A 6,026-nucleotide genomic window follows, 5' to 3' on the forward strand; every position below is an offset into this window, starting at 1 on the left:
ATGTGACACTTTACCCATATTTAATCACTTTCCTTGCCATCCTACCTTAGAAACTATGATGATCTAAAGATATGTTGATAAAAATGATGGGGGAGAGAGAGAGAGAAAGAGAGGAGAGAGGGGGGGGAAAGAGGAAGAAAGAGAGAGAGAGAGAAAGAGAGAGAGAGAGAGAGAGAGACTTAATAAGATCAAAGAGGAACGTACTCTAATGACAAGTATGGTGGTACACATCTGTAATCCCACAATCCCAATCCCAGTTATTGGAGAAGAGGTAGGTGGGTTGATAAAACAAAGTTAGGCCAGTTTGAGTGATACAATGAGACACTATCAAAAAAACACACCATAATGAAGGTAGTGTTATGTTTCAAAAGGGGCAAGGTTTCTACTTAATTTGTGAAATTGGAGACTAGAATTCACAACTACCTTTGTCAAGAATAGAATTTGGTTGGAGGATCCAATTGTTTTGAGCCACCTAAGTTAGAAACTGAGAACATGAATTTAGATGGAATAGTATGAGCAGAGCTTAGAGGATTGGAAAAAATCATATTTACCATGATCCCATATGATATTTACATTATTTAACCACCGATGTAAAGTACTCTACAAATAGTCATCCTAACATGCTTTTTAATGAATATTTCTAGTGCTGGGAAATATGTTTCTATCTCCTTTTTAAAAAACCAACAAATGTCTAGTTTCCTATTTAGATTTTAACTGATTCCTTCTCCTGCCATTTCAACCTATTCTGTTATTGCAGGGAAGTCAATGATCTTCACGTGGCCAAAACCTGTCTTCTTCCTCCTTATAATATTCCTTATGTTTTCCCCTTTGAAACACTTTTAACTGCAGGCTACTATGAACCAACACACATCACGCTCTCATCACCCTTCTTCACTCTCATGACCTTCTTTTCCTGTAAAGACAGCATTCCCTCTTAGCTTATGTAGAGTAGGTCTTTCTTGTGTTTCTCATTCCAACACTCGTTTCTCGCATTATATATTCCTCCTTTGCCACCTCATTCTCACAACATGGATCATTGTTCTAAGTACCTTTTCAATCTTATTCCAATCTCAATGATCAATTATTGTTTCTTTCCACCAGTGGGACATCCCTGCCTGTTTTCTGACTGTTACTGTCCTAACCACACATGTCTCCTTCCTGGAGCTAGTTACCCATACTTTAGTCCCTCCCATTATTGGCTTTATCACATTCTCAACCTGCAGTTCAGTTACCCTTCACTCCCCTTTCTCATTTACACTTTGTAATTAGTCCTTAGATCCTATAAACTTTACTTTTGCATAGTATCTTAAACTTGTTGACCCTTTGCTACTTCTATTGTTACCACTGAAAACATGGCTCTCATCATTTCTCCTGGAACAATTATAATGTCCTCTTTATGCAAGATGAAAAGAAGTGTCATGAAACAGTGCCTGACTAATACAGAAGTAGAGGCTCACAGCCATCCATTGGACTGAGTACAGGGTCCCCAGTGAAGGAGCGAGAGAAAGGACCAAAGGAGCTGAAGGGTTTGCAGCCCCTTAGGATGAACAACAATATGAACTAACTAGTACCCTCAGAGCTTCCAGGGACTCAACCACCAACCAAAGAGTACACATGGTCGGACACATGGCTCCAGCAGCATGTGTATAGTAGAGGATGGCCTAGTCAGTCATCAATGGGAGGAGAGGCCTTTGGTCTTGTGAAGGTTCTATACCCCAGTGTAGGGGAATGCCAGGGCCAGGAAGCAGGAGAGCAGGGGTAGGGGGGAGGGAACAGGGTTTGTTTGTTTGTTTTTCTGGAGGGGAAACTGGGAAAGGGGATATCATTTAAAATGTAAATAAAGAAAATATCTAAGAAAAAAAGGATAAAATATAAAAGTGTTATGTTTAAGAGAGTGGCCCTTGGTTTGGAGGACCGCTACTGTGAATGCAATGTAAGAAAAGCCTAAGAAGGCTCCTGTGGCAATATTGCCAGGCAGGTAGACCTTCCAGAACTTAAAAAAAAAGTGTCATGAAAGATACATATACCAGAAATGTGCTTCTAGTCAAGCTGATACAATAAGATATCAGAAACTGGATGAAAATAAATTTCTATACAGGGCATAAGATTTGGCTAAGTTGTGTTCTAGTGTTTTGTGTAGAATATAACTTGAAAATAATGAGTGAATTTGGGTATTTTCAGTTTTATGAGGTTCCATTTATTAATTGTTGATCTTAGTGCCAGAGCTATTGGTGTTCTGTTCAGAAAGTTGTCTCCTGTGCCAATATGTTCAAGATTATTTTCCACCTTCTCTTCTATTAGATTTAGTATATCCAATTTATGTTGAGACCTTTGATCCACTTGGACTTGAGTTTTGTGCAGGGTGATAGATATGGATCTATTTGCATTATTCTGTATGCAGACATCTAGTTAGAATAGGGACATGAACATTTAGAACAACCACTCTGAACCCAGACTGCCTGAATTTAAATTTGTTACAGTTATTGGCTGTGTGACCTCAGACAAATTATCTAACTTCTATGGGCCTCTGTTTTTGTTTGTTATTTTTGTCTATATAACAGGCCTAATAAATTTACCTACTTAATAAGACTGACATGTAAATTAAATGAGTTCAGACCTTTAGGGTTTTTTTATGAGTATTTGCTAAACAGTAATAATTATGATTTTGTCATTTGCATTGAGGCATAAACACTAGCACCTTTGTCTAAGCTGGGGTCACAAATTGGCAGCTTGCAGGCCACGTTTTATTAGAAACACATGTTGTTTAACTGTTCTTATTTGCCTACTCTGTCCAATTTGGTACACATTCTACTGCTCCCTTGGAATCACCTGTTTGATTCATTTGTCTGGTCCTAGAATCTTTGTATTTGCAATCTTAAGCAAGCATATCAATTTTTGATTCAATCAGAAAGAGCCCCCACAAGCTTGGAGTATACTACTATTCATATAATTCTACATGAACCAATTTCTATCTGCCCCTCCTCATACTTCCCAGTTCTCTGGTAGACACTACTCTACTTTCAATTTCCACAATGGCCCAATCAGAGAATTTTTAATTTAGTTTTTTGCTTTGTTTTGTTTTCTGAAACAGCAAAAACAATAGTTTGGCCTTGAGCTTGATTTGTTGTCTGCATTTTTCCCGTGAGTCCCTTTCATCTAGGAAAGGTGATCTCAGTATGACTAATTCCTAGAACAGTGTCTTACACAAAGACTTTTCAATAAATACTCATTAATAAATTAACTGAATAAATGAAGGAAATAAATGAATAGCTTAAGGGGCACCTTTTGTCAGCAAAGAAAAGGCCCCTACAAAGAAAGCTATATGGTTTCTCTAAACTTCAGAAGCTATCACAGAGAGCTCTCTGGCTAGGCTGCGAGATATAAAGAGTTCTCTTTAACCCATTTCCTTTAGGGGTCACATCTTCCCTGACAGTAAAAAATGGGACTGAAATAATGAGACTTGGCCACAAAATCAAAAGAAGCAGCCTGATTCCTGCTGCCTTGTAAGCAACTTAAAAGTTGTCAGGATAAGAGTGGGAGTCTCCTGAACTGGAAAGACATGCTTTTGTTTCCTGAAAAAAAAATAAATAAAAGCCCAGAGTTTACAAAAATTGCCCTAAAACAACATTCCATCTTAAGGTGTGATGTGCATCCATACATTGTTAATATTCAAGGCCTTGTGACCCATGACATGAGTTAAGAAACAGAGATGACTTCTTAGCTTTATTCTACTCTCTTCTAGAAAAATGTACCTTGGAATGGTATGTGCCCACTGGGGAGGAATGGAAATAGTTGCCACACATCACATGGTGAGACCACTGGATTTGGAGCCAGATAAAGTTTGATAGGTATCTATGGCAAACAAACTTTAAAGTGGTAAAATTGTCATCTTTTGGTTTTAGTTCCCTTGTGTAATACCATGCCCTTGAGTGTGGCTGAAACCTATGATTTAGTTCTAACCAGTTGAGTATGGCAAAGGTGTTGTAACTTTATGATAATCTTACATTGTATAACAGTCTTGCCAGAAAGGTCACTCTTGCTAGTTTCAAAGAAGCAAACTGCTACAAGGAACCAAACAATGCCTACATAAAGGAGGACATTGGTAATTCATAGATCCTACACCAGTATATTTTTAAAATAGATTGTTTTCCTTATAATGATTATGGTGTCCCCTCCTCCAACCCCTCCCTGGTCCTCTTCACTTCACCACTCACTCAAATCCGTACTCTATGTTTCTCTCTCTCATCAGAACACAAACAGGCATCTAAAAATAATAGAAACAAACAACCAAAGCAGAATTGGTCAACAAAACAAAATAATCAAAAGCAAAAACAAAAAGACAGACAAACAAACAGAACCAAAGAAAAAGTACAAGAAACACAGACGCTAAGACACACATCCACACAAACAGAAAACCCATAAAAACAAAATTGGAAACCACAATATATAAGAAAAAGATCTGTCAGAAATAAAAAATAAAAATTCCCAGATAAAGCATTGTGAGACAAAAAGATCCTCCAAAAATACCATTGAATTCATTTTGTGTTGATCATGTGTTGGTTATCTACTGCTGGGCATGGGACCTGCCCTTAAGTGTGGTTTGTACGCCCAGTGAGACTCCATTGGAGAAAACTAATATTTCTTTTGTGAGCTGTTATCACGTGGAGATAGCTTCTGGATTAAGCATGGGAGCTCATATCCACTTCCCCTCTCAGCCCTGGGACCCCATCTGGCTTAGACCTGTGCAGATCCTGCACATACTGCCCCAATCTCTTGTGAGTTTATACATGCATCAGTCCTGTTGTGTCTAGAACGTTGGTATCTTCTATCCCTACTGGCTATTACAGCCTTTCTGCCTCCTTTTCTGCAACCAACATCTTGTTACTTTGTAGCACCTAGAAGTAGAGGAGTCACCAAGCCATATCTATATTTGTTTACTTGCTTGTATTGTTTTGTTTTTATTTTAGTTTTGAGACATGGTATTATTATGTATTCCAGACTAATATTGAACCAACTATCCTCTTGCCTTGGCCTCTCAAGTGCTGGGATGAGAAGTGTAAGACACCACATTAGGCTCTAGATCTAGAGTTTTACAAAACTTTATCACATAAAAATTATCTGCCATTTTAAGTGGCTACATTTGTGGTCATTTGTCATATGGCTTTGAAAACTTCCACAGTCCTAGCTACATCACTACCTACTGATATGACTCTGGCTATGTGTCTGTCATGGTCTTTGCTTTCACCCATTTATCTGTAAAACAGGAAGTGGGGACTATAGTTGCTTGCAATAGTTCCCTCTCAAGAGTCCTTTGGAATATAATGAATGTGAGAAATAATTGTTACTTTCCATTCTGGTCTCACCAATGCTCAGGACTAAACCAAGTGGTTTTGAGAAAAAGAAAAGTAGAGAACAGTGAAAAACTTTTGTGCTTGTAAAAATAAGCAGTGGCTTGTTTGATGCCCTGTTGGTAAGTACCATTTCATGAAGTGTAGTTCCTGGAGGCATACTAAAAGACTGTAAGCTATCTGAAAGATACCTTAGAAATCTCCAAGGCCTCTCCTTCATTTTGACCTCCAACTATCCAGAAGGCCAATGTAACGGCTTGTCCTTTCTCTCTCCACTTTCTCCCAAATCTTCAACTTTCAGAAGCCAGTTCCAAAAGTGTCCTGTCAGTAGCCCCATTACTTCCTCAAATCAATGTCCAAGGCCATGGAATTTACAGGATGAACTGCAATTATTGTCAAGTGGAACAGAAGACTGCTGAAGGATTAAGTTTATTTGAAAAGAGACCAGTAGTAGTCACCAGTATCCATTCTGTCCCATGGATCTAAGTTAGAAAGAAAACATTTGCTTTGGGAAGCCACCAGGCCATGCATACAAATTGATCATTCAGCTTGTTCTTCCTTGAAAGTGTTCTCTGGTTTCCTCAAACACTGTTTTGAGGTCTTTTTAGTTCAAAGACATGCTTATAGAACAGAAAAACCCGTAATACAATAGTATCTAATACTTATATTCTGGATATC

The sequence above is a fragment of the Mastomys coucha genome, chromosome X (genome assembly GCF_008632895.1).
Source record: "Mastomys coucha isolate ucsf_1 chromosome X, UCSF_Mcou_1, whole genome shotgun sequence".
Classification (NCBI taxonomy): domain Eukaryota; kingdom Metazoa; phylum Chordata; class Mammalia; order Rodentia; family Muridae; genus Mastomys; species Mastomys coucha.